The following is an 11,331-nucleotide window of genomic DNA, read 5'->3' as shown; positions in this document are numbered from 1 at the left end:
ACAATTCACATCTTTCTTGGAGTTACTGTTTCATGCTGTTTGTAGACTCAGGAAAACAGCCAAACATGTATAAAATAGGGGGTGGGGGAGTGGGGCTTAAAGTTAAATTTGTGGTTCTCCCATGAAAAGGGACTATAAAAATGGTTTTGTGTAGCTCCTTGTATATTGCCTCAATGATTTCCAGATCATATTTGCTGAGTTTACATGTAAAATAAGTTTTTTTTCTAGCCACTACCATGAGGCTAGCTTGAAACTACATTATTTTAGTGGATTGAACACTAGATGAGGATTCTGGACATCTGGGTTCTAGTCTTGGCTCTGCCACTGGCCTTCTGGGTATCTTGGGCAGGTCACTTCACCTCGCTGTGCATCAGTTTCCTCATCTGTAAAATGGGGATAGTCATGGGAGCTGGGTAATGTAGGCGGGGGAAGGCTTAACTTTCCCAAAGAACCAGGTGTGGCCCCATCCCCTCCTGCTGCCTCTACAGCAGAAGCTTCCCGGGCACTGCTGGGGGCTGCCCTGGTACCACTTCGGGGCAGCTGGGGCTGCTGGCGGGCCCTGGGGCCACTGCACCACCGGTGGGCACTGGAGCCGTGTGCTACTGCTGCACCAGGGCAGCTGGGGCCGGCCGCCACACCAGGACCACCAGGATCGCATGTGGCCACACCTCTGGGGCCATTGGCAGGCAATGGGGCCACTGCACCACGGCGGCTGCAGCTCAGGCCACCCAGCTGGTGCTGGGGCTGCTGGCCAGGACTCTCGGGCAGCTGGGGGTGATGGGCTGTTGGGACTCAGGGCAGCCCAACTCTGGAGTAGGGTGGGGGGCTGGGAACTCCACGGTGGTGAAGTACGGGGTGGGAGGGGCATGGCCTCAGGCAGAAGGGGAGGAGTCATAGGTTAGCCTCCCCTAACAGGTGGTTCACCAGGCGCCCATGGGGATAGTGATACTGACTGCCTTTGCAAAATTCATTGAGAGCTACTGAAGAAAAAACAAACACACTATAAGAACTAGGCATTACTTTTCATTTATGCACTATCAATAGTAATAAAGGTTTTGCAGGCCAAAAGCCGCCTCCAGCTGTCCCAAAAATCTGTTCATCAGATCTTTCCTATACACAAGATTTGTACTGCTTTAGCTATGCCGGTATAGTTTAAGTAGGACAAATCTCACCCTTGTAGACAACTATATTAGAATAAAGGTGCCATTATTTTAATGTTTAAGGTAAACATTATCTGTATAACTATTCATGTTTGGGAACAGGAATAAACTATAAGGCACCTTTATACCAGCACAATTGCATCCACATTAGAGGCTGTACCAAGTTAGCTATTTCAGTAGGAAAATCACACCCCTCATTGCAACAGTTATATTACTAAAATAATTGTGTGTAGACCAGAACCCATTTTCTTAGACTACCCATCACCATAATATTCTAGGTGCTACTGCCAATAAACCCATCGTCATTGTTTATGCAATCTTATTGCCCTCAGAAAGGTGACACGGATATAAATGAGGGCATAATTTGAAGACAGTAGTGTTACAAAGATGGTCTTGCACTTGGACCATAAGTCTTCTTTATATAAGGAAACTGACTAGCATAGCTACTGCAGAATAACTCTCCTATATGGACACGCTGCTCTGAAATAAAAGTGATTTTGGAAGCAGAATAATTATTCCAGAAAAAAATTGTTTTTATTCCAGAATAAAGTGTGCATGCAGGAGAGCTTTTCCAGACTAGCTAAATTATACCAGCATAGTTATTCCAGACTAGCTATGCTGGTCAATTTCCCCTATGTATGTAAATCCTAAATTAATCTGGACAATGATCAAGCCAGAAGAAAATCCAGTTCTGTCCCCCAAAGCTGTTTGTGCTTCTGTCATCCTCGCAGAACCTAAACTTGCTCTAGTCTAGGAAGCAAGCAGAGATGATTTTGAGCAGAACTGCAAAGTGAAAGGGCCTATTTTTGTATAGTCATTGTCCAGGGTGAAATTGCACTTTATGTTTGTTATAGAACAATTCAAAACCCTGAACACAGAAAATATTCTTGTAAATACTTATTGCATGGTAAATTTAGGTCTAACCTACCTAATGATAGATCTAACTTATCATTACCCCAAAGCTCCTCAGCATTACTGCTTCCCAAATGTCTCCTTCCCTTTGAATATCTGGGTTTCAAATGTAACGGCAGGATACTTGCTCTCCTTATGGATTAGCATGGACTTTCCACTTTATTATTCTGCCTGTGTTTCTTGTTATCTTGGTCCCCTTTATATTTTGCTTGTGCTGCTGTCGTCCACATAGTATTTATTACAATCAGTAGAAGACGTCCAGCTGACAGCACTAAGTAGCTGAAATCTTTCATCAGTATTAAGTTAAGAAAAAACAGAAAGAGGCCAAAATCTTGGTAACAAGCAACAACAAGCCACAGTTTCCCTTGGGAAACAGAGTGCTCTTGTGTCCCTGGCCTATTTTTCCCACGTGAATGACTGGAAAAATACTGCCACATAAGCAGTAAAGGATGCCAAGCTCATAAGGGACTTTGTAATATTGACAGTTTCAAACATCCCAAGAAGCAACATACTACCCTGTACTGCACTAACTAGTAAAGGAGGGTGTCATTTATGAAATGTAATTACCCTCATCTTGCATTTGTCTTCCTATCCAAATTTTAAACAAGTCAAAAATCAATGTTATTTTCCTGCTATTTAGCAATGTTTGTTAGCTCCTCACGGCCTGCAGCTTCCAGTCCTATGTATTTATTTTCCATCCCCTACTTATCCAGCAGCAGCATTAATTCACTCCTGGAGGCTTTGGTTCTGCAGTGGAGGCACCTCATTAAGCTTTCTGGGGAGAGTCAGCACCACTGTACATGGAAAAGAAAAGGAAAATAAAGAAGTCCCAACTGTATCCCCCAGAACATCAATGCTTTGATGGTAACAAAATCCCCAGAGCTTGGACTGCATATAATGGAAAGCATATAAGCAGGAAACTATGGAATTCACTGCTGTAGAACGTCACGTATGCAAGTTGTTTACAAGGGCGTCTCAGAAGAGGATTAGGCATTTATGAGCAAGGATAGCATTTACAGACTGGCTTGCTATTTTACAAAGCCACAAAAACTAAGTGACTTTTTATGAGCATTAAAAATACAGAATTCTATAACTGGGCAGGTTCGGCATGAGAGCCGCATCTTCCCCATAGAGCATCAAATGAGAGTCACTGCAGGAGTCTGAATAACCAGATGAGAGCAACCAAACTTTAACTGGCATAGCAGAAGCATGAAAGAAAAAAACACTTCTAAATGTAGACTAAGTAATAAACAGGTGAGATAAGTTTAAAAAGATACCTTCATGAAAGTTCCCAGGCCACTGTAGGACACTCTGAAGGACATGATAATTCCCTCTAGCCATAGAGAGCATGCAAACACTCCTTAGTGTTTCCTGATTTAAGAAGAAAGATAATTAAAAAGAAAGAACAAAGAGATTGCACAGAACCGGAAAAGACAACCTTGTGACACATGTTAGTGTGCAGGCCACATGCAGGGGATTCCACGTGAGTTTTCATTTAGCAGATGTCATGCTTTTCCTTCATTATAAAATTGTTCTTAATTTTTTAATATTTAAACCTGTATGTTTGATTCCTTTCCTCAAGTTCTGTTCTAGGACATGTGTTGAACGCTCCTCAATCTGTGAGCCACACCTGTATGAACCAGAATGGGGAGCGCTGAGCAAAAATTGAAAAGGTCCAACCGGAAAACCTTTAGCACATATTAGATGCTACAACAAACAAATAAGAAACAGGAGTGCTTCAACACAGATAAATTGGCTTGGTCTTGCCTTGCCTCAAAAGTGAGATTTTACCATTGTTTAAGGGGCTGATGATTTAGCTCTTGATCTTTGACAGCAGTGTAGCACAGTTCAGGAACATGCCACTCATTCATGTGGGCACTAATGATTTTGCGAGGTATGACCCTGAGCAGATCAGAAAGGACTACAGGGCTCTGGGAGTAAGGCTGAAGGGGTTGGGGGCACAGGTGGTGTTCTCCGGTCAATGATAGGGGCCCAGGAAGGGACAGATGCATGCCTGGCTGTATGAATGGTGTCACCAAGAGGGCTTTGGATTCCTTGACCTTCCAAGAAGAAGGACTGCTCAGCAGAGGTAGGATCCACCTATCGAGGAAGGGGAAGAGCATATTTGGATACAGACTGGTTAACCTAGTGAGGAGGGCTTTAAACTAGATTCAACAAAAACCCACAGATAAGTCCTGGGAGAAAGGTCAGAATCTGGGGGGACAATGGGACATTATAGCAGGGATAAGTGAGAGACAAGAGAGATCATATGGGGAAAATCAAATCAGTATCTGAGATGTCTGTATACTAATGCGAGAAGTATGGGGAATAAGCAGGAAGAACTTGAAATGCTAGTAAATAAACACAACTATGACATAGTTGGTATCACAGAGACTTGGTGGGGTAATACACATGACTAAAATATTGGTATAGATGGGTACAGCTTGCTCAGGAAGGACAGGCATGAGAAAAAGGGAGGAGGTGTTGCCTTATATATTAAATGGGTACACTTGGACTGAGACTGAGATGGAAAGAGGAGACAGACTTGTTGCAAGTCTCTGGGTAGGGATAAAAGGGGTAAAAAACAAGAGTGATGTCATGGCAGGAGTCTACTACAGATCACCTAACCAGAAAGAAGTGGTGGATGAGGCTTTTTTTAAACAATTAACAAAATCATCCAAAGCACAAGAGTTAGTTGGTGGTAATGGGGGTCTTCAACTACCCAGACATCTGTTGGGAAGATAAAACAGCAGGGCACATATTATCCAACAAGTTATTGGAATGTATTGGAGACAATATTTTTTATTTCAGAAGATGCAGAAAGCTACTAGGGGAAAGGCTGTTCTAGATTTGATTTTGACAAATAGGAAGGAACTGGTCGAAATTTGAAAGTGGAAGGCAGTTTTGGTGAAAGTGATCATGAAATGGTGGAGTTCACGATTCTAAGGAATGGTTGGTGGGAAAAATAGCAAAATAAAGATAATGGATTAAATGAAGTCAGACTTTGGCAAACTCAGGGAGTTGGTAGTTAAGATCCCATGGGAGGCAAGTCTAAGGGAGAAAACAGTTCAAGAGAGTTGGCAGTTTTTCAAAGAGAAATAATTAAGGGCAAAAGAACAAACTGTCCCACTGCATAAGAAAGACAGGAAGTATGGCAAGAGACCACCCTGGCTTAACCAGGAGCATCTTCAATGACCTGAAACTCAAAAGAGAGTACTATAAAAATGGAAATTAGCTCTAATTACAAAGGATGAATATAAACAAATAACACAAGTATGTAGGGACAAAATTAGAAAGGCCAAGGCACAAAATGAGATTAAATTAGCTAGAGACATAAAAGGTAACAAGAAAACCTTCTACAAATACATTGAAAGGAAGAGGAAAACCAAGGACAGGGTAGGCCCATTACTCAATAAAGGGGGAAAAACAATAACAGAAAATGTGGAAAAGGCAGAAGTGCTAGATGATTTTTTTGTTTCAATTTTCACCAAAAAGGTTAGTACTGATTGGACATCTAAGATAGTGAATGTCAGTGAAAATGAGGTAGGATCAGAGGCTAAACAAGGGAAAGAACAAGTAAAAATTACTTAGACAAGTTAAATGTCTTCAAGTCACCAGAGCCTGATCAAATACAATCTGAAATACTCAAGGAGCTGACTGAGGAGATATCTGAGCTAGTAGAGATTATCTTTGAAAAGTCATGGAAGATGGGAGAGAATCCAGAGGACTGGAAAAGGGCAAATATAGTGCCAATCTATAAAAAGGGGGAATAAGGACAAGTCATCTTAACTTTAGTACCCAGAAATATAATGGACAAATAATTAAGCAATCCATTTGCAAACACATAGAAGATAATATGGTGATAAGTAACAGTCAGCATGGATTTGTCAAGAACAAATCATGTCAGACCAACTTGATAGCTTTCTTTGACAGGATAACAAACCTTGTGGATGGGAGGGAAGCGGCAGATGTGGTATATCTTGACTTTACTAAGGCTTTTAATACTGTCTCACATTACCTTCTCATAAACAAACTAGGGAAATACAACCTAGATGGAGCTACTATAAGATGGGTGCATAACTGGTTGGAAAACCATTCCCAGAGAGTAATCATCAGTGGTTCAGAGTCAAGCTGGAAGGGTATATCAAGTGGGGTCCTGCAGAGATCAGTTCCAGGTCCAGTTCAGTTCAACATCATCATCAATGATTTAGATAATGGCATAGAGAGTACACTTATAAAGTCTGCAGATGATACTAAGCTGGGAGGGGCTGTAAGTACTTTTCAGGATAGGATTAAAATTCAAACTGGAGAAATGGTCTGAAATAAATGGGATGAAATTTAATAAGGACAAATGCAAAGTACAACACTTAGGAAGGAGCAATCAGTTGCACACATACAAAATGGGAAATCACTGCCTAGGAAGGAGTACTGTGGAAAGGGATCTGGAGGTCATAGGGGCTCACAAGCTAAATATGAGTCACCAGTGTAACACTGTTGCAAAAAAAGCAAACATTCTGAGCCACCCTTCAGACACAACCAAATGCCTTAATTGAGCTCTCCAACCCCAATTAACCCTTTTAGCGTCAGGTCCAGGCGCAACTAGTTTATATTGTTATGGGTTGGGTAAGGTCGGTTTGAAACTGGTGGCTTCACATGAGGCTTTAGGCCATTTAGGATATTTATGGTCCATTATTTACCTAAAATATTTTCTAAGAGCTTGTCTACACAAGAAAGTTATTTTGGAATAAAATAAAGTATGAGTTTAACGAAGATTAACTATTCCAGATGAACTATTCTGGATTAATATTTTTTCCACAACGAGAGTCCATACATGGACAGGAAGAGTTAATTTGGAATAATTGTATGTATAGACAAACCCGCACCAATTATTTCCTTATGTCTGGTGAGCTCTGCTTGGCTAGTTACTGTTTTCATATCCTGTGAGGCTCAGAAGCTCTTACAATGTCATGGTTGCACAACGCATTGCAGTGAGAGCTCATTCTTACTTTGATCCTGAATCTTGCTTTCCCTTAGCTAGGCTCTGACTTTTGGTATGGAATGGACTTGCATGTTTGCATTCCCTTGCCCACCTGATGTCAGTAGTAACAACTGAGGTATTTATTCAAATATCTTTCTCATCACATTGTGATTGTTTGTTTTTGCATATTCCTCGATAAATAAATTAAAAAAAGGTGTTACAGAAAAATATATAAAAAGAAAAAGATGCCAAAATGGAGCATATATGGTTTATTTTTTTAAACTCGTGTATCAATCCATTGAATCACTAAGGGTGAATTTATGGCATTTATACCATAGCCCTGTGGGGCTGGAGGAGGAATGCAGAACCCACCATCCCAGCAAGAGCTTGGGAGAGATTGTGCCTGCCTGAATCACAATCTCTCTGGGACTTGTGGCGGGGTACGCCTGCTCCGCTCGGTGGATCCTGCGCTTCACCGGCTACGCCAGTGGTGCGGATGGGAGGGGAGTGCAGGGGGGGTGGGGGGGGACCCGGTCCCACCCTCTGCCCCGGGCCCCCGACCCAGGGACCCTGTGAGGAGTGGTCTCACCCTGCTCAGTCCCTGAGACCGACTACCTTCCCTGGGTCGCCTGTCCGTGGCCCCCCGGCCTGTAGCCTTCTCCGCCTCAGTGTGGTAGCCGCAGCAGATGATAGCTCCAAGCCCCGCGGCTGTCGCTGCAGCAGGGCAAGGCAGCTCTTCTCCGCTCTGCTTTACTTCGCTTCGGTCTGGTCTGGTCTGGTCTGGTCTGGTCTGGTCTGTGCCTCCTCTCCTCTCGCTGTTAACTCCCTTCAGCCCCCCTGGCCTGCCTGAAGTGGAGGCTTTTATCTGCTGGGGCAGCTTCTTTGATAGGCCCCAGGTGGCCTAATTGGCCCAACTGTCTTAAATTAGCCCCAGCTGGGTTACCCAGGGAAGAGGGCTTTATGGAGCCTGGGGCTAATATACATGCCCTCCAGCACTCTTTCGTAGCCGTGCGGTCTGGCCCTGTCACAGACTGTACTGTGCTAATGTTGGGGAGGTATGCATAATTTGTTTCATACATTAGGATGGAGCAGATTACTCTCTCTAGTGCACTGATTCTGGAAGGAGTGCAATGACGATGAGCCAGAGGGCTTGGGAGGCTTCTTGATTGCCTTTCTGCCTTGCAAAGCCATGTAAAGGCTTCTTTTAAGCTGTTCCCTAACAATCTATTTCTATTGTACCTGCCCTTTGCTGCTGGAGCTTATTGTTCCCATACCAACACATCTCCCAATGGAATTTCTATTGACAATCTTCCTTCTCTCACCATCAGAATTTTGCTGAAACTCATTGTACCAACAGAGGGCAGATGCAGACAGTGAAGGAAAGTGGCTTGTCCTTACATGCCCTTACATCCTCCTTTCAGATTCCTTCGCACACTCATTTTTATGAAAAAGCAGTAAAACAATGTCTGGGCTGTGCAATCTTGTTTATATTAGTTTAATAAAGGGTTTGAAACTAGGTCAGTATAAAATGTGCATGTCCTGAGCTTTGTCTGTCACATCACATTATGACCCATACATCATTGTTTTGCAGCTTTTAGAAACGGAGGCAAGAGAAAAAGCCTGTACAAATTGGCTTGGATCAAGACCTAAGCCAGGTTTGCGTTTAACACAGCATGCTGGCATGCAGTGAGGCCCTATGCAAATGTATCTGGGGCCCAGTCTCTCTCCCTTTATTTGAGTCAATCCCCCTGTATCCATGTATCCACTGACCCACCAGAAGACTAGCAACAACCTCACTTGTTTGTGAGGTTGCATGGTTTCTGCTCTCTCCCCTACAACGGTCAGGACCCTAGGATGTGGAGACATTCAAGCTGATGCAGGGAGATCAGAAGACCTAAATCTATTCCCATTCTCTCCAAAGACTTCCTATGGATCTTTGGCTAAATCACTTATTCTTACTGTCTCAGTTTCCTCACCTGTCAAATGGAGGCAGGCATTGAAGTGGGAATAAAGTAGTGATACTCACAAACCAAGCTCCACCCTTTGAGACACCCAAATTAGGTACTAGTTAAAAGATTTTTCAGGTATACAAAATATAATTCTGCATTTGCTCATGGGCTCATTGGGATTGACTCCAACTTCAGTGGAGTTCAGATACCCTACTAGGTTTGTGGAGTGTGGCTTCTTGTTAGTGGATCTGGATTCTCTGCTTTGGCTTGACTTGGTTTCATATTGATAAAAGTCAGATACCAAGCGTGCTTCCCCTTGGTGGGATTTGGATTTTCTGCTGACCCCTGCTGGATTGGGTCCGCATCAATGGAGCTCTGCTGAGTTCTACTCCTAAATCCTCCCCCCTGGTTTCTTAACTCCAAGGGTCAGACAGGGGGTGGGTGGATGAGGGAAAGTATTGATATTCTTCCAAGCACTGCCCATTCATGGTGCCAAATGAGATGCCACTCAATGTAGATTGTGCAGCTCTTCATAGTATGATGTCATCTCTCTTTTCTTACATGCTTTGATTAACACTAAAATAGTTAACAGTGTTGACCTTTATCATTCAAGTTAAAACCTCACTGAAATAAATTGGGACATTCACACTTCAGAGCTATGATTTTAGGAATCTTGCTTACCTAGGTATGTCTACATTTAAACCACTAGAGCCATACAGCTGCAGCTGCACTGCTGTACCACTTCAGCGTACACACTTCCTGTGCTGATGGGAGGGATAGAAATGTACAAGAGTAGCTGTGTTTGCATGTGTTTCCCATTCCCGTGTACAGCTAGGCAGTGCGACAGAAAAGTGTGTTAATGCACACCGAGATTTCACAGGAATCCTCCAGAGAGATCTCTAGGAAAATTTCTTAGAGGTACTCACCAATCCTCTTATAGACTCATAGACTTTAAGGTCAGAAGGGACCATTATGATCATCTCGTCTGACCTCCGGCACAACGCAGGCCACAGAACCTCACCCACCCACTCCTGTAATAAACTCCTAACCTATGACTGAGTTATTGAAGTCCTCAAATAATGGTTTAAAGACTTCAAGGTACAGAGAATCCACCAGCAAGTGACCTGTGCCCCATGCTACAGAGGAAGGCAAAAAAACCCCAGTGCCTATACCAATCTCTGCCCAAGGTTCCTTTGCAGAGCTGCTTTGTTCCTTCCCCCCCATTGTAGGAAACTTTTCCACGCCAATTGGCAATCATTTTTGCAGGGACCAAAGCAGCATACAGGCGAGCAACAGCATATGGACCCGATCTGTGGCTGCTCGCATGGAGGACATGCACCCTAGCATCTCTGCTTACTCTTTAGGAGTGAGATATTGGCTTCTATGATGCCTGCCTGTGGAAAACAGTGGCAGAATTTACAGTTTTGTTCTGGCTACTTGTAGTGATCCCCTTAACAACAAGCCAGACCCTCTTCCACTTCTTGAGAGCCCTCCCTCTTTAAGGGCAGAACTCACAATGTTCAGGGTGTTTGCCGAGCTGAGTGCTTGCTAGGGGACAATGAGAATGAGGTATAATTTATTGTAATGAATCAGTGATGTTAGTGCACTAATAATCGTTCCTCTGTTCATTGTTTCTTGTGCTTCTACAGATGTGGCTTTGAGGAGTACCTCCTACACACAGTGAAGTGCCTCTGCTTGATAAGAAAGCTACTGTGGAGGAGCAAAAAGGACATGTTTCAAGAACTGTTCCAATATTCAGAGGCAGAAAAAAAGAACACAGGAGATGGAGACAGGGTGTAAATGAAAAGCACAAAATAGATAGGCAAGAGAGGAAGGAGCACAAGGAGCAAGTGTTAACAGGTCACAAGCAGATGATAAAAGCCATGGAGGAGCAAAAAGAGATGTTAAAGTTCCTAATAATGCTGCAAATTGAATTCATGCCAGCGAGCTCCCCGCCTCCTGCAGCCAATAAAGAACTGCTTACCATGCCATCCCCAAACTCCACCTACACATTCCTTCCAATATCCTGGCCCATCTCGCTACTCTGTTCTCTCCATTCATTCAGACAGCTTCCAAAATGACAACTGGAATCCACACAGCTGTGAGAGCCCACACTGCCCCTCACTGCTTTTTCCCTTCCAGCCCAGCGTTGTGTGTGTTTGTTGTTAATCGGTATTTAATAAAAACATACCCTCTGAAAGATAAGCAATCTTTGTCTCCTACACATGGTGATTGTTGCTGAAATTGATGCACAGGCAACTGGATCATTTGCAGAGTACAAATCATGGTCAGGAATCATCCAAATGCTCATTCAAGTTGACTAGCAATAAGA

The sequence above is a fragment of the Emydura macquarii genome, unplaced genomic scaffold (assembly GCF_026122565.2).
Source record: "Emydura macquarii macquarii isolate MOO-44397 ecotype Brisbane River unplaced genomic scaffold, CSIRO-AGI_Emac_v2 contig_2863, whole genome shotgun sequence".
Taxonomy (NCBI): Eukaryota; Metazoa; Chordata; order Testudines; family Chelidae; genus Emydura; species Emydura macquarii.
Note: the sequence above shows the minus strand (reverse complement) of the source record.